The sequence below is a fragment of the Heterocephalus glaber genome, unplaced genomic scaffold (genome assembly GCF_053883595.1).
Source record: "Heterocephalus glaber isolate CG9 unplaced genomic scaffold, H.glaber_assembly_v1.0 deba00001504, whole genome shotgun sequence".
Taxonomy (NCBI): domain Eukaryota; kingdom Metazoa; phylum Chordata; class Mammalia; order Rodentia; family Bathyergidae; genus Heterocephalus; species Heterocephalus glaber.
The window spans coordinates 26,033,046-26,055,756 of record NW_028258324.1 but is presented as its reverse complement, the minus strand read 5'-3'; the positions used below and the strand labels follow the sequence as shown (position 1 = coordinate 26,055,756).

General features: G+C 39.0%; 1 pseudogene; it reads right to left on the bottom strand.

Moving 5' to 3' along the window:
• Positions 1-319: 319 nt before the first annotated feature.
• Positions 320-1,644, bottom strand: LOC101720573 (DNA polymerase epsilon subunit 3 pseudogene; annotated as a pseudogene).
• Positions 1,645-22,711: the final 21,067 nt, after the last annotated feature.

Genomic DNA, 22,711 nt, shown 5'->3' with positions numbered 1-22,711 from the left:
TGGCTAACCACAATCAAAGCCCTAATTTTTCCTGAGTCTTCACTGCCTCTGTGATCTGGAACACAGCAGGCAGCATGGAAGTTATTATTACTTTTTTGGAGGGGCAGGAAGACTGGGGATTAAAAAAAACTATGTAACCATACACACAAGTAAAGAAGATAACAAATCGCTTATTTAATTAGCTATTCAGAATACCTCTTGCCAAAAAGTAATAACCTTCTGTAAGACCGAGGGCCTTACCAAACGCTCCGAGGAGCTGACTGCAGCAAACAACACCCGGGAGGGAACACACCGGACAAGTTGGAAAAGTAAAACAGACCTTTATTAGTCTGTCCAGACGGCACCCTCCAAGCAAACAAGCTTAGAGAGGGCCCGAGCTCAGGAGGTTGGAAGGTTTTATAGGGGCTGCAGGGGTGCTTAGCAAGCAGAACTACAGAAGGGGAATTTTTGCCGTTAGGGGACGGTTGGGGGCAGTTGCAGATGTTCTTTACTTAGCAAACAGGATGTTCCCTACACAGAAACAATGGTACATTCCATGGTGTCTTAACAGATAAATAAGTACACTCCAGGAACTCTGTGTCCTGTAGTGAACCTGAAACACACAGGGACAAGATGGAGGGCCTGTAACAAGATGGCGTTACTTGTGCTAAGTCTCATCTAGGTCTTACACTTCAGCCTGATTAAACAAAAGAGGATTCTGCTACTCAGATCCTCTGAGTTGGTGAAACACTGGTTTTGACGATAATTATAGTCAGTTTTTATTGTGATTTTCCCAGGCACTTGTGCCTAAGACTACTTTGCCCAGCAGGGAAAAGCTTCACATAAATATGTACCATGTTTCAGAGTGGTAGCTCCCACAGTGCCAGTCTTCCCACCCTGTTAGTTGTCTACTTCATCCTCTTCATTCTGTTCTTCCATCCTCTCTTCATCTTCATCGTTATCCTCATCCCTGCTCCTGTCTTGCTCTTTGGAATCTGTTTTTTTGTCTTTGTCCTTCTTCTTTTGTTCTGAAGCTTCCTTCTTGCCTTTCTGCTCCCCCCTATATGCTTCCAGAGCTTCTTTTAACGGGGTAATGAACCTCTGGAACTCCATCTTTTCCATGGCTGAGAGCACATCACTGATATTGAGTGTCTTGTGCTTCCCTTTCATTGCGAAGTTGTTGGCACAGGATGTGGCGCACAGCACAAAGAAGCTGGCAGCACGGGAGATGGCGCTCGGAGAGTCCTTGGAGATGTTGACACCATCCGGCAGTGCCTCTTTGATGATCCTGGTGATGACGGCATTGGGCAGGTTTAGGTCCTCAGGCCTCTCCGCCATTGCTGCCGCAGGGGCCTGAGGCTCCTCTGTCACAGGGCTTCTCTTCAGGCTGCTGCTTCATCCAGACTTCCCGCGTCGCTACCATCTGAACTTCTGAGACACCCGTCAGGCCCTACATTGCCCACACTGTGTCTCACAGTGCCCAGCGTGTTACAGCCTTCCTCTTGTACCCAGCCCCACCTCCTCAAGTCTCCAGTGAGTCTAAACTTTCCATGCTGCGATGGTTTTGGCCCGCCGGGGCTTCTGCCCAGTCCCACTGTGCCCTTACTTTCCTCCTTATGTTCATTTCTCTGCTTTACACCATTACTACGTCTGGCGTTTTCTCACCAAAATCCATAGCGTTTTATTTTTGAAGGTTCCAGGCCGTGGCTTTATAGAAGAAAGTTCTATATTCTGCACTGGTCTGATAATTTCTTTGTGGAAGGATTCATCTCAAAAAAATTTACCACGAAGAGTACACAGGTGATGTATGCACGTGGTAGGAGCCCTGATGCTGCTGAGTTTCAGAACCTAAGATCATTTGTTCTACTTCTCTTCATTCCTTCTTTCTCTTGTAACCAATAGATAGCCTGTGAGGTAAGTGTGTGTGTGTGTGTGTGTGTGTGTGTAATTCTCAGTTTTTTGCTTTGTATCTTAAAAAGTATCCCTTGATGATTCTTGCTAGAAATGATTTTTATAATGAGTTACAGAATTATGGCTTTTAATTTTATTGTTCCTTCAATATTATAAAAATAACAGTGTGGGATTAGGTGTCAGTTGGTTTTGTGGTAATTGTTGCCCTTGTGATATCCTTCTCTATTTTCTATATTTTTAGTCAGTCTCTATTGTTTGTCTGAATTTCTCCCCCTCACCCCATCAATGGTATTGCCTTACAGTTGTGTTTTATGTGCCCTTTTGACTCATCATTTCTCTAATTTATCATAAGCATTTAAAATTGTATCTTTCAGCTGCTTACTCTCCCATTCTTTAATGAACAGGTTTATTCCTCTTAAACTTTAATTTTTGACATAAAAATTTTTATTATCGGAACTTTCATATAATGAAGTAGACGGAATAATGTAGTGGACTCTCACTACACACGACCCAAGCTCTAATCACTGTGACCTCCCTACACTTCCTCCAAAACTCCCTGTATCTTTGAGGCAAATGCCTACATAGTACAATTACCATTATTATGTTCAAATCTTTATATTAAAGACATTTAAAATTGGAACAAAAGTTAATCAGGTTAAAATTTGGTTATAGGTTTCACGATATTTTTGACAGTATCAAATATAATAGATAATTCAGTCCAGCAAATACTTCTACTATACCTAGAACCATGCTAATTGTTGTGTGGAGCTTGTAGGGGAACAAAATGAAGTACTAATAAAGAACTTTCCTCTGGCAGGAAGTAGAAGTTGGATTTAAGCTGGGCATGGTAGTGTACAGCTGTTATCCCAGCACTCCGATAGACTGAGACAGAAGGATTGTAAATTCAAACACAGCCTGGGTAATTTAGTGTCTTAGGAAGAACTATCTCAAAGTAAAAATAAAATAATATAAAATAAGGGCTGGGGATGCAACTCAGGTTGAAGTCTTAGGTTCAATGCCTAGAACCAGATCAAAAACAGTTAAATTTAAAGACTGATTCTCATTCCACTCTATACCCTTAACTGCTTCATGAAACTGCCTCTCTTAAGAATGATCTTGTTTATCCCACAGTGCCAGTATCACTAGCTTTCAACTGCAGCTACTCCCTCTAAACCCATTGCAGGAGACCTCATCTAGTTTGCCCACATTGAGGCTCGATTTAATTATTCCTGTAGGGTGCACCCCCTGAGCTTTATGCCTTTTATCTCCAGGGCAGCAGAACAGCCCTTTAAGGACACTATCTGGTCCTGACAGCCAGCCAGCCACACTGTGTTCCCTACAGCTGTCATCTCTCCCGGAGGTCAGGGCTGCAGGTACTTATTTGCACTGGTGCCTTGGGAATTGTTAACCTAAATTACAATTATCAAAAAGATTCTCCAGGGCCGGGGATTTGGCTCAGTGAAGAATAATGATATTCATTTGGGATAGCAAAGCATTGCAATGAGAATATGTGAATCTGAGTGTATTCAAAGAGGTTGAGGCAAGGGAAAGTTTTTTTTGTTGTTTTTTGGGGGGGTTTTTTTTGGTACCTGGGATCGAACTCGGGTCCTTGTGCTTGTGCAGCAGGCAACAAAACCACTGAGGTAAATCCCCGGCCCAAGGGAAAGTTTTTAAAGGTCAAAATATGAGGAGCATTATATAAAATATTCTGAATTAATAGTTCTTGCCCACAAGGATTAACTGCAAGGGTGATTTCAACCTAAGGTTAGACAAAACGTTGCTGGTCAGATGACTTTGCAAAAATACTTCTTTGTGCATAAGGTTGTGGTTCTGGCAGAGTCTTTTGTGACAGATACAATTAGCCAATCAAGTGTGAAAACCTTGCCTTCATAACTTCCCAGCTTTATATATTAATTTATTTTCTTTGGTTTGAAACAAGTGACTCCAATCTTATTCTGACAGCTTTCCTATTGTCAATTTATAGTTAAAATTTTCATATTAGTCTCTATATTTTCTGACATACTAGAAATGAATCCTCTGCCATCTATTAATTTTATCTTAGATACAAAATTAATCTTCTTAAATAACAGTCCTGTGGACTGTCATTCTGCATGGCGTGGAGACCCAGTCTTCTTCCTATCTTCTGTCCATTACCTCCAGGGAGTCTTGAGAACCTAAGTTTCTTCTCATCACCCAGCACTGATTTCCTGCTTCTGCTGTCCCTCTTGTCTTTGACCCCCTTTCTCATCTCTCTGTGTAATCCAAAAATGGAACACACTTCATTTCCTTTGCTACTCTTAAGCAACTACAAAATCAAAGTCATCAGAATCACAGACTTTCAGTGAAAGTTTCAAAAATAAAAATAGTAAAAACATTGACCATTTGACATTAGGTGCTCTTGTCCTCAATTTCCACACATCACTAAGAGTCTCTGGTATCACCAAAGCTGCAAATAACTCTCCTTTTAGTTTGCCAAGCAGTTCATCTCCCTCTTTCTCACCTTATCATCCATTTGGGCCAAGCCTAGGGCTTCATCTTTCAAACTCAAAGTAACTCAGAGAGATGGTTTCCTAAACTCTCTGCTCAGGAGAGAAATTGGCTATTAAGTGTTCCTAGGCCTTAGCCCCAACCCTGAGAGACAGATTTGGCTGCAGGTGTCAGGAGAATTCCTGTTCCCTTTGCTTTCTCTTTCCTGTAGCCATAACCATACGCTTTCCTGATTAGCTGCATCTTGAGAAATGATGTCCTTCACATCACCAACATCTATCATTAGAAATATTGTTAGGGATCTGCGACACTAGTCGTTCTTTGAAATCCAGAGCACTCTGATATATGAGATGCTGGTGAGGCTAACATATTGAAGAGTGCAACATTTTCTTTGTGATCTGTCTAATGCTAGAATGTTTTGGGACTTATTTCTCCTCCAAACCCTCAATTGTACTTAGAGAAAAGAAAAAATAGCCCTGATGGTTGAATCTGTGCAATAATACTCAATGCTTTCTAACTTGTCATTTAATGAAGTATATTAGAATTGAGGAGCAGAGTAGTAAGAGGAGTAAATGACTAGTATCTTTAAGAAGCTATTTCATGTGTTTCATCTTCTGGTTATGGATTCAGGACTGTATCAGTCTGATGTTTATTACTGTATCAGTCAGTGCTTACTAGCAAAATAGCTATAATACAATATATACAAATATGTATATATATATATATATATATATAAATTTACAAGATTGGCTTACAATGGCCACCCACAGAGTCGGGTGTGGAAGTGTGCAAAACATCTGTCTGCACTGGGGATCCAAAGGACCCAGTTGAAGGTCTGGAGCTCCCTGTAGTGCCCTTTTCGAGTCCCTATCAGGAGGCTGAAGGGTCTACAATGGAAGGCTGAAAAGTCTACTCCAGAAGGCTGAAGGGTCAGTGCTGGAACCTGAAGAGTCTATGCTGGAAGCCAAGAGACAATGTCCAAGGTGAAAGCCAAGACTAGAGCTTCTTTGAAGAAGACAGAAGCAATCTTTTCTTCTTAATTTCCCTTTTATGGCATTCTGTTGATAATCCTCCCTAGGGTGGGTCTTTCACACTCGGAACTATGCTGAGCCAATTTAGTTGGGTGTTATTTACTCAGTTTGATATAATCAACTATCACAATGACCTTCCTTGTGGAGTCTATCAAACAACAAAAAATATCCAAAAGATTTGGAAACCTGGCTATTTCATTTCCATGTTAGTGAACACATTGACTCTAGAATAGAAGGCACTTACATTGTACTTGAAAGAAAAAATAAGAACTATTTGCCAAATTAATTAGAAATGATCATTTTCAAATAAATTATAGTGTTTATATAAGGATATTTGACCTATTGTACATTTACATGATGTTCTATACCAGTCATTCATTTAAAGATTATTTTGAGATGATCAAGATATTCTGGTTTTATTTTCTTTATAAAACTTAGGTAAAATTATGTAATTTCCAGATTCATGTAATATATGCCTAAGCGATTTGAATGGACAATGCCTATATGATGAAATATCAATATCTATTGAATGTGTAAAACACCCAGCCAAACTAATAATCAAATCACCTTAAAATCACATTTAAACAAAAATAAGCTCTCAAATATATTTAGGCAAAATTTTTAAGTGGTGGTAACTGTGTAGTAAGATGGACACATTGCATAGACTTTTGTGAGTATAAATTGGCTTAATTGATCTTCTAAGAACCCAAATAATGATCCTAATAATTTAAGCAAATAATTCCACCTGGCATTTGATTTTAGAAAAAGTATCAACATGAAGAAAATATTTATTGTCATGTTATCTTATGCTAATGAAAATTTGAAAACATGTAAAATATCTACTATAAATTTTGCTGTGTTCATCACAGCGAAACTATTTAACTTTAAAAATAATACCTTAAATCTGAGTATGGTGGCACATGCTAGTAATCCCAGCACTCTGGGAGGATAAATTAGAAAGATCACAAGTTTGAGCCCACCCTGGGCAACTCAGCAAAGCGCTATCAGAAAATTTGTCTACATTTGATCCATGTTCTGAGACTTCTCTGGAGACTGAGATCAAGGACTAATTGATCGGGTGGAGGAAATTTCAAGACAACCCAATATTCAGGCTGTGGCATGAGTACTGCTGGCTACTTTTAGCCAGATCTATAATGAGAATTTGGGGCAAACAGCAGAGCAGAAAAATTTGAAAAACATAAATTTTGACCCAAAAGGAACTATGTATAAAGTTGAGGCTAAAAGAGGTGTGGCATATCACTCGTCATATTGACAAGTGAGGAAAGCAAACAGACTGCTGAGTCTTGTACTGGAAGCAGGCAGTGAGTGAGGCCAAGAAATCTGCTGGACTCAATCCCAGCCCTTTCAAATCCAGCTCCTTCTGAATACTACACATAACCAGACTGGCTTCTCACCACAAAGGATGGGTCCATGGTATTGCACAGGCTGAGCTTGCTACTGCTTAAACTTTTCAGGGAGCCTGTCAACAGTCTCCACCTCTCCCAAGGCTGTCACCCACTGTCACGATAGTAGGGTGACCACAGAGACCTTAAAGTGTTGCTGTTTTGTGACTTCTGAGTCAAAGATGGTGTAAAGGCCAATGTCTTTCATTCCTTTGGCCTTTCCTGTTTGCCTCATGGCTACAAATTGTTCTTCAGCTCCAGGTACTACATACACAATAAGGACAGAGAAGATGGAAAAAGAGGGAACATTAAACGCATCTTCCCCTTTTATTAGGAAAGGAAACTTTTCTGAGAAACTCCCAGCCAATTTTTGTCTATGTCTCATTGGTGAAATTCAATTACCTGGATACTCCTAACTACAAGGGAGACTGGAAAAGAACTTTTGTAGCCCCTATAATGGAACTACCGAGAGTTATTAATGTCTTGTGGGTTGGCTAACAGCCTGTACTTTAGACAGTAAGTAAGAATATGTATATGTAGGGAACAGGGAAGGGGACATTACCAAGACATTACCCTCTGCCAGGGGTCCTGGCCTGTGAGCCACCACAGCACAAGGCAAATTCAAGAACAGACAGAAATGAGACTTTGAGTGGAGAAGCTGAGTCTTGGGTCCTGGTTAGTGCTGCTGATGGCAGCAAAGACAAAGGCCCCCAAGCACATCTGGTATTTATTGAATACAATCGTGGGAAGGAATAGGGAGCAGGGTATGCTTTGAAGGCATCTAGTGAATTACTGCTGAACTCCTGGCATGATGGCACCAGGCAGGGCTGTGAGGGAGTAAGCACTGTTTATCTTGGTTGAGTAGAACAAACTGGTACTGGGACTGGGTGCAATTAGCAAGCAACCCATCGGGTCAGTGAGAAGCCATAATTCAGGGGAAAGGATTTTAATTGAGGTCACACTGACCTCACCTGTACATAACTCGGCAGAGTCCTGGACTACCTAGACCAGGGCCTAGGTTTCTGTGGCAGCCCTTGAGGGAGGGGCTATGCTCACCCAGTCTGCCATCTGACATGACCATTTGAGTCACACAGGGCTTCAGTCTGACTCCTGATATAAAACAATATAGCAGAACTATGGAAGGCAAGAAGTAGGTGCCACTCATAGCCTACTAGTACTAGGCCGGGATGTCTGCTACATGTAGAAGCAAGGGTTGATTAAATACAGGGTGCATCATGACAACTGGAACCAAAGTCACACTTCATTATTTTTACTTTCTAACTTCTTAGCTGTGTAATACATCAATACCTGGAGTATTATCAAACAAGTCCCTGACATCATATCATTTCACCCAAAATATTCCCACATGTGTCTCTAGCAGAGAACTTCTAAAAATCAATATCCTGATAATGCTATTACAATATCAGACAAAATTAATATTTTTCTCTTTCATATTGAAACTAAAAAGAGCTTATAAAATATGAATTGAACTAGTCCTTCATAGAAGCATCAAGTTAGAGACATTTTTTGATACCGGTGATAGAACTCGGGAACTTGTGCTTGCAAGGCAGGCAGGCAGTGGAACCACTGAGCTAAATCCCTGGCCCAAGTTGGAGACTTTTAAACATGTTGCTGATAAAACTAGAATATTCTTTACAAACTGTAAGTCTTGTCCAAATCTCACCAACAATAATGTTTAACCCATTCACTCATTTCTATGTTTTTAAATTTTATTTTAACGCAGATCTGTTATAACTGCAAATTTCTATATCACTCTGCTGTTTTAACATATCAACAGGCAATAGATAACCCCTGTCAAAACACAAACGTAAATTAGGATATCAAGGCTTTTGGAACTTCCATGTCCTCTCCTCCAGTTTACTAATGAGTCTGCTATCTCTAGAGACTCTACTACCTCCCACCTAGTTAGGTTACATAGTAGCATAGAAGGAATCTTCCCCTATTGCAAATGTGAATAGTAATAATCACCAGGACTTGGAGAGTCACTAAAGATTTGTTGAGTAAATACGAGGACCTTCTAAGTTGTTACCACTTTGGCTCCATGCCCCAGCTCTCTGTATGTAGACCCTGGCTCCCACTACTAGTGTCAAAGGTCAGAGTCCTTTCTTAGAGAATTGCCAAAGCCAAGCTAGATGTGGTGGCACACTCCTATAATGCAAGCTACTCAGGAAGCTGAAACAAAATAATCACAAGTTTGAGACCAGTCTGGGCAACACAGGAAGATCCTATCTCAAAAAAACCCCCCAAATTACTCATTTGTATGTTTAAAAACACAGTCACTGATTTCGACTTGATGGGTTGTTAAGTATGATTTAGTGAATGGAACTGCATGGAAGGGAGCAATCTGCTTGCCCTCCCACCCCAGGAGAGTCGAGGTCCAAGAAAGCAGCACTGGGATGTTTACTTGCACCAGTCTAGGAAGATGCTCAGAGTCTAATGACCAGGACTGGATATTTAGGCAGAAATACTATTCGTGCAGAAAGTGAAGAAAAAAAGGGGAAAAGGAAGATATGTTAGGAATACCCACTCTTTTGCTCCAATTCTATACCTACCAAGAAAACTTTATAATATGATTTTCTGAGTAGTAGTAAACAAGTATCGTATCCTTAAATTTTAAAAAAACTTTCTTTGCCAATCTTCCTTTACTTTTAAATGAATAAATTATCACATTGGTTTATTTTCCAACACCTTAAATCAGCCACTGTAAGCCTAGTCACCTTTAAGTAAACTGTTAAGATAAAAGTTTCAAATTTGTCAGAAGACAACCAGCCCTCAACACAGAATCAAAGCCCAGAGAAACTAAGAGGCTCTGCCTCACGGGTCCTGGAGCCATGCTCTAACACCCTCAGATCTGAAGCAGGGCCTGTACATGAACCCAGCCTCTCCTACTGTGGGGTTTTGGCAAGGTCCTATTAATAGGACCTCATCTATAAAGATTCATTACTTCATCTATAAAGTGAGCACAACAACAACAACAATAATAATACCCCTTTGAAGTATATTGTAGGAAGAACAATGACCCATACACATTCCCCAAATATGTTCACTTTCTAATTCCAGAAACTGAGTTTGTTACCTTACATAGCAGAGAAAGTTGAAGTTCCAGATGGAGTTAAGGTTTCTAATCAACTGTCATCAAAACAAGGATGTTATCCGTGATTATCTCAGTAGGCTCAATGGAATCACAGGGTCATTTAAAACAATGGATGGAGGAAATAGAAATGATCAGAGTGATATGCCATTGTTGGCTTTGAAGATAGAGGAGGTGGTCATGAACCAAGGAATATAGGTGACCTCTAGAAGTTACAACAGGCAAGGAACTAGGTTCTCCCCTAGAGCCTCCAAAAAGGAACACAGCCCTGAGATATCTTGATTTTTAAACCAGTGAGATGTGTTTCAGATTTCTGACATATAGATCTCTAAGATATATTTGGGCTGTTTTATGCCACTAAGTTTGCATAATTTGTTTCAGCAGCAATGGAAAATTAATACACATACTTAACAAATAGGTTGTCATAAAGTTTAAATAAAATGAATTTATAAAGTTCTTGGCACTGTGTCTTGTAAGAGTAATCACCTAACAAATGTTAGCAGCTATTATTATACTCATGCATTCATTCTCTCAATATGCATCAAGTAATGTGGCAAGTTCTATCCTAAGGGTTTGTGATTCATTGAGGGCAGACAAGGTCACTGACCTAGTCACATACAGGTTATTTTAATATGTACTATGAAGAAATTTTTTAATATTTTATATATGTTGTGACATTTTCTGGCCAAGAAGACATTATAGGTAGCTAATTTCTAGAGATGATAAAGAATTTGTTGGTGAGCCTGTCTTTCATATACTCTCAATAACATCCTTATCTAATTCTCATGAATCCAGCAAGTATTTGCTCTGTGCAAACTCAACACAGAGAAGACCTTGTACCAGGCAACTAGCTACAGTGTGTTTGCCCCTAAACCCATTGAGATTATGCAGATTAGCCAATCCTAAACTGCTTACCCTGTCTGCCTTGCATGTAGAAATCCCAGGGAAGCCTATGTCCTATCTTCCCTTGCTCCCATTCCTGCCTTCTGACCAACTCTGGTGCATTGGCACATGATCCTTCTTACCCAGGAGCAAGGGATGTCTTTCCATTTTCTGATATCGTCTTCAATTTCTCTTTTTAAGATGCTATAGGCCAATCTCACTAATCAACATGGATACAAATATCCTTAATAAGATACTGGTAAATAGAATGCAGAAAATTGTCAGGAAGATCATACACCCTGACCAAGTGGGATTCATCCCAGGGATGCAGGGATGGTTCAACATACACAAATCAATCAATGTAATACACTATATCAATAGAGCCAAGGAGAAATACCATAAGATCATCTTAATAGATGCAGAAAAAGCATTTGACAAAATCCAGCACGCATTTATGATAAAAACCCTACAAAAAATTGGAATAGATGGTCTCTACTTCAATCTGATAAAAGCCATCTATGAAAGACCAAAAGCCAATATCATACTAAATGGTCAAAAACTGAAATCCTTCACACTAAAATCAGGAACAAGACAAGGATGTCCACTATCACCACTCCTGTCCAGTATACTTTTGGAAACATTAGCCACAGCAATTAGACAAGAGAAAGAAATAAAAGGAATAAAGATAGGAAATGAAGAAGTCAAATTGTCATTATTTGCAGATGACATGATACTTTATATAGAAGACCTCAAGAACTCCACCAAAAGTCTTCTAGACTTAATAACCAAATTCAGTCAAGTAGCTGGTTACAAGGTCAACATACAAAAATCAATACCTTTCCTCTACACGAATGACAAACTCACTGAGAGAGAAACAGGGCAAACAATTCCTTTCACAATAGCATCCTAAAAACTGAAATACCTAGGAATCAACCTAACGAAAGAAATCAAAGACCTCTTCTCTGGACACTACAGCACTCTGAAGAGAGAGATTGAAGGGGATATCAGAAAATGGAAAGACATCCCTTGCTCCTGGGTAGGAAGGGTCCAGATAGTGAAAATGACCATTTTTCCAAAACTGCTATATAGATTCAGTACAATCTCAATTGAAATCCCAGCAGCATACTTCACGGACCTTGAGAAAACAATCCAAAAATTCATTTGGAACAAGAAGAGACCCAGAATAGCAAAAGCAATTCTAGGTAACAGAGACATGGAAAGGGGTATCACAACCCCCAACTTGAAACTATATTACAAAGCTATTGTGATAAAAAAAAAATAGCATGGTACTGGCAAAGAAACAGACCTTAGGACCAGTGGAACAGATTAGAAGAAACAAAACAACTCCAGGCATACTCAGCCACCTCATCTTTGACAAAGGAGCCAAACACTCTCATTGGAGGAAAGATAGCCTCTTTAATAAATGGTGCTGGAAAAATTGGGTTTCAAATTGCCAAAGACTAAAACTAGAGCTATATCTCTCACCATGCACTAAAGTGAAATCGAAATGGATTAAAGATCTCAATATTAAAACAGAAACACTGAATTGGCTGGAACAAAGGTTAGGTAGAACTCTTGAAGACATTGGTGTAGGAAAAGATTTTATGAACAAAACTTCAGTTGGCAGTGAACTAGCACAAACAATCAGCAAGTGGAATCTCTTCTTACTAAAAGCTTCTGCAAAGCAAGAAAAACCACCAGCAGAGTGAATGGACAACCCAAAATGTGGGAAAAATTTTTCACCAGTGGTCCCTCAAACAAAAGTCTATTATCTTGAAGCTATGAAGAACTTTAAAAATTCAGACCTCCCACATTTAAAGATCCAATTCAAAAATGTGCATCTGAAATGAACAGACATTTCTCACACAAAGAAATAGAAATGGCAAATAAATATATGAAAAAATGTTCAACATCACTGGTCATTGGAGAGATGCAAATGAAAACAACGCTGAGATTTCACCTCACCCCAGAAAGAATGGCTGCTATCAAGAAATCAACCAATAACAAATGCTGGCGGGGCTGTGGGGAAAGAAAATCATTGCTTCACTGCTGGTGGGAGTGTAGACTGGTGCAGCTACTGTGGAAATCAGTATGGAGATACCTCAAAGAACTAGGACTGGAAGTCCCATTTGACCTAGCTATTCCCCTACTGGGTATCTTCCCCAAAGAATTAAAGGAATCATACCACAGTGACATATGTGCACCCATGTTCGTAGCAGCACACTTTGTAATAGCTAAAACTTGGAAACAGCCCAAATGCCCATCAACTGAAGACTGACTAAAGAAAATGTGGGGTTTTTAAAAAATAAAATGGAGTACTACTTAGCCATAAAAAATGAGAAATTAGAGACATTTATTGCTAAATGAATGCACATTGAGGCGATATTCTTAAGTGTAATAAATAGGACACACATGTGTAAATACTGAATAGTTTCTCTAGTGTGAGAAACTGAAAGTGTAAATAAGGACGAAAAGGTCTAATAAATAATGTGAAATAGGAAGAAAAGGGACAAAGGGGAAGGAGAAGTGGGAGGGGTAGGAGAAAGGAAAGAAGGGAATGGAATTAGTATGAGAAAATGAAAAAAGGAAACAAAGTCTCTGTAATTAGGGAGGGATGGAGGGGTTGAAGCGAGGGCAGGGCAAGGGGGAAAAATAAGAACAAAGAGATTATGTAAAGGTACAGATTTCTAATGATGAATGTCATTATATTGTATACCTAAAATGTACCAATCAAAGGATATAGAAAGTTTTTTAAAAAACAGAAAAACAAAGTGCTGTAGTTTTCAGAGAAGAAGTGTTTGATTTCTTTTGTTAGGCTGATGCCTAGGTATTTCAGTTTTTAGGATGCTATTGTGAAAGGAATTGTTTGCCCTATTTCTCTCTCAGTGACTCTGTTGTTCATGTAGAGGAAAGGTATTGATTTTTGTATGTTGACCTTGTAACCAGCCACTTGACTGAATTTGGTTATTAAGCCTAGAAGACTTTTGGTGGAGTTCTTGGGGTCTTCTATATAGAGTATCATGTCATCTGCAGATAATGACAATTTGACTTCTTCATTTCCTATCTTTATTCCTTTTATTTCTTTCTCTTGTCTAATTGCTGTGGCTAATGTTTCCAAAAGTATACTGGACAGGAGTGGTGATAGTGGACATCCTTGTCTTGTTCCTGATTTTAGTGTGAAGGATTTCAGTTTTTGACCGTTTAGTATGATATTGGCTTTTGGTCTTTCATAGATGGCTTTTGTCAGATTGAGGTAGAGACCACCTATTCCAATTTTTTGTAGGGTTTTTATCATAAGTGCATGTTAGATTTGTCAAATGCTTTTTCTGCATCTACTGAGATGATCATATGGTGTTTTTCCTTGGCTCTGTTGATATAGTGTATTACATTGATTGATTTGTGTATGTTGAACCATCCCTGCATCCCTGGGATGAATCTTACCTGGTCAGGGTGTGTGATCTTCTTGATGATCTTCTCCATTCTATTTACCAGTATCTTATTAAGGATTTTTGCATCTATGTTCATTAGTGAGATCGGCCTATAGTTCTTTTTTTCGGTTGGGTCTTTCTCTGCTTTGGGGATTAAGGTGATACACGCTTCCAGGGATGAATTTGGGAGTATTACTTCTTACTCAATTTTATTGAAGAGTTTAAAGAGTAGTGGCAGCAGTTCCTCTCTAAATGTCTTGTAGAATTCAGCAGTGAAGCCATCAGGACCCGAGCTTTTTTTAGTTGGTAAGTTTTTAATTACATTTTCAATTTCATTGACAGCTATTGGGTTGTTTAGAATTTTTAGGTCTTCTTCATTCAACTTTGTTAATTCATATGTATCTAGGAATCTATCCATTTCTTCTGTGTTGTCCATCTTAGTGACATATAGGTTCTTGATGTAGATATTGACGATCCTCTGGATTTTGGCTGGGTCCATTGTCATTTCATTCTTTTCATTCCTAATTGCATGGATTTGGGCCTTTTCTTTCCTTTTCCTGATAAGGTTGGCTAAGGGTTTATCAATTTCCTTTATTCTTTCGAAGAACCAACTCTTGGCTTCGTTGATTTTTTTGTATTGTTCTCTTAGTCTCCATTGCATTGATTTCTTCTCTGATCTTTATAATTTCCTCCCTTGTATGAGCTTTGGGTCTGTCCTGCTCTTCTTTTTCTAGAAGCTTGAGGTTCAGCATCAGGTTGTTTAATTGGGCTCGCTCTGTTTTCCTAATATGAATGTTCACTGCTATGAATTTCCCTCATAAGACTGCTTTCATTTTGACCCATAAATTCAGATACATTGTATTGTCATTGCCATTTAATTGAAGGATGTGTCTGATTTCTTCTTTAATTTCCTCTGTGACCCATTGGTTATTCAGAAGTGTGTTGTTCAATTTCCATATGTCTATGACTTTCTTCCAGTTTCTTTTGCTATTGATCTCCAGTTTCATCACACTATGGTCTGACAATTTACAGGGGATAATTTCAATTACTTTGTACTTACTCATATATGTTCTATGAGCAAGTATGTGGTCTATTTTGGAGAACAACCCATGTGCAGCTGAAAAGAATGTGTATTCTGATTTTGTGGGGTAGAACACTCTGTAAACATCTGTTAAGTTCAGTTCTTCAAGAGTTTGAGTTCTAGTATTTCATTGCTTGTTTTTTGTCTAGTTGATCTATCTATTTGTGACAATGGGGTATTGAGGTCCCCCACTACTATTTTATTAGTGCTTATATGACTTTTCATGTCCATTAGTATTTGTTTTATATAGTTGGATACACTAGTGTTTGGTGCATAGATATTTATGACAATCATCTCTTCCAGTTGGATTGTTCCCTCTACAAGGATGTAGTGTCCTTCTTTGTCTCTCCTAATCAGTGTGGGTTTGAAATCCACTTGATCTGCAAAGAGGATAGCTACTCCTGCTTTTTTGGGGGATCATGTTGCATGGAGTATTGTTTTCCACCCTTTAACTTTCAGTCTATGAGTTTCCTTTTGAATTAACTGTGTTTCTTGTATGCAGCATATTGTTGGATCTTCCTTCTTGACCCATTCTGCCAGTCTATTTCTTTTGATTGGTGAGTTGAGACTATTAACATTGATTGTTATAACTGATACATATTGAATTATCATTGTCATGACTTTTTCTTTTTGTTGGTTTCTCCCCCTTAGCTTTTAATTTCTTGTTGTGCCCTTTTGATTCATTCTGCTGGGCTTCCTGCAGTTGTGATTCTCATTGTCTTTTCCTAGAATTTTGTCTAAAATTTTTTGCCATGCTGGTTTGGTATTCATGAAGTTCCTAAGGTGCTCTTTGTCATGAAAGTATCTTATTTCACCATGAATTTTGAAAGATAGTTTTGCAGGGTACATCAATCTGGGTTGGAGATTGTTTTTCTTTAGGGCTTGAAATACAACACTCCAAGCTCTTCTTGTCTTGAGGGTTTGCATTGAGAAGTCTGCTATGATTCTGATCGGTTTTCCTTTGTATGATTTGTTTCTTTTCCCTGTTTGTAGGATTTTGTTCTTCTGTTGGGTTTTTGGATTCTTAACAATTATATGCCTTTGTGTAGATTTTTCTGATCAAGGCTAGTTGGAGTCCTATATGCCTCACTTATCTGTATGTTAAGTTCTTTCCCCCTGCTTGGGAAGTTTTCTGCCATCACTTCTGTGAAGAGTTTTTTTTTTTTAATGTGAAGAGTTTTTTATGTCATCTGCACTCTCTCCTGTTTCTTCATTGACTCTAATCAGTCTTATGTTATTCTTTTTTGCATTGTCTAGCAGCTGCTGGATGGATTTCTCATGGCCCCTTACAATTTTAAAGAGATTTTTCTTTTCCTGGTCACTAGTTGCAATCTTATCTTCTATATCTGAAATTCTGTCTTTACATTGGCTCAATCTGCTGCACAAACTTTCAGCAGACTTTTCAATCTCCTGGAAATCTGTTTGTATCTGTTTTATGGATTCCATTTGTTTCCTTTGTTGGGATTCCATCATGTTCCTCCACTCCTCTATTTTTTATCTGTATCCTCTCTAGATTTATTAATCATGTCTTGCACTATGGGGCCAATCTCTGCTGTTATTTGAGAAATTATTTCTGATTTCATTTTCTCCATATCCTCTTTTGTTGCTAGTTCAGGGAGTCCAGGTGGTTGAGTATTAGAGTGTTACATCTCATTTCCCTTTGGGGTTGTTTTAGATGATCTGGAAGTCTGGTTCTGAGGCTTGTTTATGTGTCTTCTCATTTTGACAGGGAGGGAGTTGGTGGTGCTGGTGGTGCCCATGCAGCTCACCTTCTCTTCACTGGGAGCTGTGGCACACCTATCTGGAAGCCTCCTCTGTGCTGGGAGCTGTGGCATGCCTACCTGGAATCCTCCTCTGTTCTGATTCTGTATTTTCTATTCTCGTCCCTAGATCAATGGGTTTGTTTTTTTGTCAGTACCATGCTGTTTTTATGAGGGTAGCTTTGTAGTATAATTTCAAGTTGAGGATTGTGAAGCCTCTTGTCTTGCCCTTATTGCTCAGAATTGCTTTTGTTCTTCTAGGTCTCTTCTGGTTTCAAATGAATTTTAGGATTGTTTTCTCTAGTTTTGTGAAGTATGCTATTGGTATTTTGATTGGGAATGCATTAAATCTATATAACAGTTTTAGAAATATGATCATTTTTGCTATATTGGTTCTGCCTATCTACGAACAAGGCACATATTTTCATTTTCTGATAATCCCTTTCAATTTCCTTTTGAGAGTAATGTAGTTTTTAATGTAAAGGTCTTTTACTTCCTTCATTAGATTGATTTCTAAGTATTTCATTTTTCTTGATATTATTGTGAAAGGGATTTTTTTCCTAATTTCTCTCTCAGTGAGTTTGTTATTCATGTAAAGGAATGCTATTGATTTTTGACTGTTGACTTTATATCCAGCTATGCTACTGAATTTGGTTATTAAATCTAGGAGACTTTTGGTGGAGTTTTTGGGATCTTCCATGTACAATATTATGTCACCTGCAAATAAGGATAATTTAACTTCTTTTTTTCCCTATCCTTATTTCTTTTCTTTTTCTTGTCTAATTGCTCTGGCTAATGTTTCCAGAACCATATTGAATAGGAGTGGTGACAGTGGACATCCTTGTTTTGTTCCTGATTTTGGTTTTTGATCATTTAGCATTATGCTGGGTATTGTTTTGTCATAGATAGCTTTTACCAAACTGACATAAAAACTTTCTATTCCAATTTTCTGTAGGATTTTTAATCATGAATATACTTTGTCAAATGCTTTTTTTTTTTTTTTGCATCTATTGAGATGATCATGTGGTTTTTGTCCTTGGTTCTGTTAATGTGATGTATTACATTTTTTGATTTGCATATATTGAACCATCCCTGCATCCCTGGGATGCAGTCCTGCTTGGTAATGGTGTATAATCTTCTTGATGATTTGCTGCATTCTGTTTGCCAGTATCTCATTGAAGATTTTGGCATCTATGTTCATTAGGGAGATTGGCCTGTAGTTGTCTTTTTGGCTAGGATCCATCTCTGGTTTTGGTATCAGGGGAATGCTTGTTTCCAGGAATGAGTTTAGAAGTACTGTTTCTCTTTTAATTTCATTAAAGAGTTTGAGGAGTAATGGCATTCAATCTTGTCTAAATTTTTTATATTCTTTAATATTTTTAAAGGGGCATTCTATTATTGTGGTTTTGTTTCATTGTGAATAAATCACATGCGTTTTTTCCCCCTGTGTCATTCAAGGTAGTGAGAGAACAAGAAGAAAGGATTAATTGAAATGTTTATGTCATAAAAAAAGGCCCCTTTCCCATAGTACTATAGATGTTTACATCACCAAGTCTCCCAGCAGATTAGAGTCAGCTCTCCATCTTCTCCTGCCTGTGACTGCCTTACATGCCAGGAGCTGCTGAGAAGGGCCATGACCTACTAATGGGAAGCTAACTGGACATGCAGTGACCAAAGACCTATACGAAAAATCATTCCCTAAATAGTTGTGAACTGACTGAGAGAGGTGAAAAGGATCAGCTAAGCTCACACTGTGCCAGGGCAAGGCAGTGTACTCATTATCAAAGTTCTGTATGTGACCACACTCACCACAAAATTCCAGAGTTATGCAACCTCCTGTGACAAAAAAAGAAAACCACCTTTCAGTGTAGTAGTCTGACTGGTCATGGACAGAATGATCTGCTGTTTGAGTCTATCTCCAGTAGTCACCAAGTGAAGAATAGTTCTAGGTGAAGGTTGTTTCTTGGTAATTTTGCTGGCCTTGAGTAGAGGTTAAATGCCAGTTCTCAGGGCCAACAAGAAAGAAACCAGGGCTCTGAACTGGAGTGTGGGAGGTCTGAGAAAGTCCATCCAGCCAGACAGAAATAAACCAAAGTGGCATCCAGTAAAGCAAGCTGCTTGCTTGATTTTAGCCATTATCAACCTCAGAATCTCAGTTGCTAAAGGCAGATCAGACTCATCCAGTCCAGAAATCTTCAAAACACCACCAGCAAAAAGAAACCATGAAAAATGATTAAAACTTCTACAATGTAGCTCTACTCCAATTACCACACAGTTAAATTAACTTAGACATATAGTGCTTGTTTATAACAAACTAAAAGGTAAATCTAGGATTCTGAGGTTAAAACTTTTTGACAGACACAGCTAAGAGATAGGCAATAGAGACACCTCTTTCTTTTGATGCTCTACTGAGTTTCTTCTGGTGTCCCAATCCTGCTTTTCTTATCTTACTCCAGGCTATGCTGCGTGATGCATTTCTTTTTTTTCTTAAATTCTTTTATTGGTACATTTTAGATATACAATGCATTTACATTTATCACTGGGTACTTGTACCTGTACATGATGTATCCTGGTTCTTATTTTTTCCCCATCAACTGTGCACCCTTCACCCCCTCCAGGCTTCCCTATTTACAAAGACTTTGTTTCCATTTTTTCCTTTTCTCATAGTTTTTCCTTTCCCTTCTTTCCTTTCCTCTTCCCCTCCAACTTCCCCTACTCCTTTGGACCTTTCTTCTTATCAATTATTCATTTTAATCCTTATTTACACTTACAGTTTCTCACACTAGAGAAACTATTCAGTGTTTACACATGTGTGTCCTATTTATTTCACTTAAGAGCATGGCCTCAATATGCATCCATTTAGCTATAAATGTCCCTAGTTTCTCATTCTTTATGGCTGAGTAGTATTCCATTTTTTAAAAAAACCACATCTTCTTTATCCAGTTTCCAGTTGATGGGCACTTGGGCTGTTTCCAAGCTTTAGTTATTAGAAACTATGCTGCTATAAACATGGGTGCACACATATCACTATGGTATGATCCTTTTAGTTCTTTTGGGAAAATACCCAGCAGGGGAATAGCTGGGTCAAATGGGACTTCCAGTCCTAGTTCTTTGAGCTATTTCCATACTGATTTCCACAGTGGTTGCACCAGTCTGCACTCCCACCAACAACAGAGAAGCGTTCCTTTCTCCCTACACCCCCCACCAGCATTTGTTATTGGTTAATTTCTTGATAGCGGTCATTCTTTCTGGGGTGAGGTGGAATCTCAGTGTTGTTTTCATCTGCATCCCTCGAATGACTGGTGATGTTGAACATTTTTTCATATATTTGTTTGCTGCTTTTACTTCTTTGTCTGAGAAATGTCTGTTCATTTCAGATGCCTATTTTTGAATTGGGTCTTTAAATTTGGGAGGTCTGATTTTTTTCAGTTCTTTATGTATTCTAGATACTAGTCCTTTGTCTGAGGTACAGTTGCTAAAATTTTTTTCCCACATTGTAGGTTGTCTCTTAGCTCTGCTGGTGGTTTCTCTTGCAGTGCAGAAGCTTTTTTAATAAGATGAGATCCCAGTTGTTGATTCTTTGTGCTAGCTCCTGTCCTACTGAGGTTTTGTTCATAAAGCCTTTTCCTATGCCAATGTCTTTAAGAGTTCCACCTAACTTATCGTCCAGCAAGTTTAGCGTTTCTGTTTTAATATTTAGATCTTTAATCCACTTTGATCTTAGTTTAGTGCATGGTGATAGATATGGGTCTAGTTTTAATCTTTGGCATGTTGAAATACAGTTTTTCCAACACCATTTATTAAATAGGCTATCCTTCCTCCAATGAGGGTGGTTGGCTCCTTTGTCAAAGTTGAGGTGGCTGAGTATGTCTGGAGCTGTTTCTGCATCTTCTAATCTATTCCACTGATTCTTGGGTCTGTTTCTTTGCCAGTACCATGCTGTTTTTAGGGTGATGCATTTGAGGGCAGAAAATTCTCAACTGTAACATTATCCCAAGTCCACTTTTTAGCATCAGTGCTGGAGACAGGGCAGTGAGGCTTGCAGTGGTTAAATGACTCATCCAAGGGCTTGTTTGCTATAGTCCCCAATGACTTCTCCCTCTTATTTAAATAATCCCGAGGCTCAGAGAATTCTCCCTGTTTCCTGTCACAGAACAGTCACATGCCTTTTAATGGGAACAGTAATTCCCACAAAGCAGGACAGAAAGAGCCAGGTGTGGTTGTGCACACCTGTAATCTCAGCACTTGGGAGGCTGAGGATGAAGGATTGCTGCAAGTTTGAGGCCAGCCTGGGCTACTTAGTGAGTTCAAGGCCAGCCTGAACCACACAGAGAGACCTTGTCTGAAAAAACAAAAACGAACAAAGCAAGACAGAAATATGGATTTCAGGACCCTTCTTACACTACAGTTTAAGGGGTTCCCATGCCCAGTTGGGGTGTCACTGTGGAACCAGTTCCCTTCACCACCACAGAGGGTACCATGAGCAATCATTTGAGCCAGTTTGTTTGTGGGATGATCGGCCAGGGGAGTTTGCTGGAAGAAGTGACTTTGAGGTTGGTTGTTATACTCCGGTCACCATTGTTCAGTGCTACAGAGCTGGTGCTGAGTTTGAGCACAGAATAAAGAGAAGGAAACCACTAGGATATCTGTTGGCTCATAGTGACTTCATGCCAGTTAGAAACATGGCCCCTCCCTCCAGAGAGTGAACTGCTAAAAGATGCTGCCTCCATGTGAGCCATTTCCAGAAAAGACCCCCTTTGCAGCTCTTGCCAGCCATGGGACTTGGTCAGAAGAGTCTGGACATTAGCCCCACTCTGGACCTCTCAGTGGTCAAAAGAGCAGAGTTGTTCAAGGCAGCTCCAGAAGAAGGCTTGGGCATGAGGTGCTGAGACTCAGTTTTTTGTATCAGTCCATGTAGCAAAGATGTTACCAGCTAGGGCTGCGGGTATAGTTCAGTGGCAGAGAACTTGTCTGGCATGTACAAAGCCCTTGGTTCAATCCCCAGTACCCCCAAAATAAAGATTGCTACTGAGATGGTGAAAGGAGCTCTTCCTTTAAGCCTTAATGTGTATCATTTCAGTTACTCTTTTGTGAGGCTGTTTTACAGATGAGGAAACTAAATCTTAAGAGCATAAGATTCTGATTTTTTTTTGGTACCGGGGATCGAACTTGGGTCCTTGCACTTGTGAGGCAGGCGACAGAACTACTGAGCTAAATCCCCAGCCCAAGATTCTGATCTTTATCTTGCTATTTTTATAGCATTCATTATCCCCCTTCCCTGGTTTATTTTCTCCACAGCTCTTACCCCTGTTACTGTGTATTCCATTTTTCATGACTTATGGTTTTAATTAAAAGTCTTCCACTATAAATTCCAGGCTAATAAGACTAGGGTACTTTGTATTTACTAAGATTATGTTTTGCCTGATGATAGGTTCATTTGATTTTTCTTTTTTAAGGGAGGATCTCATTATGTTATCTCAAACTCCTGGTAATAGTCTCCAGAGTAACTGTGATGACAGGTGCACACCACTAACCCCAGTTTATGGCTGATTTCTTTGATGATTCAAACAAAATTGTCAACCACTGCTATGCTCTGTTAGAAATTACCATAAAGCAATACAGAATCTCTGACAAAGT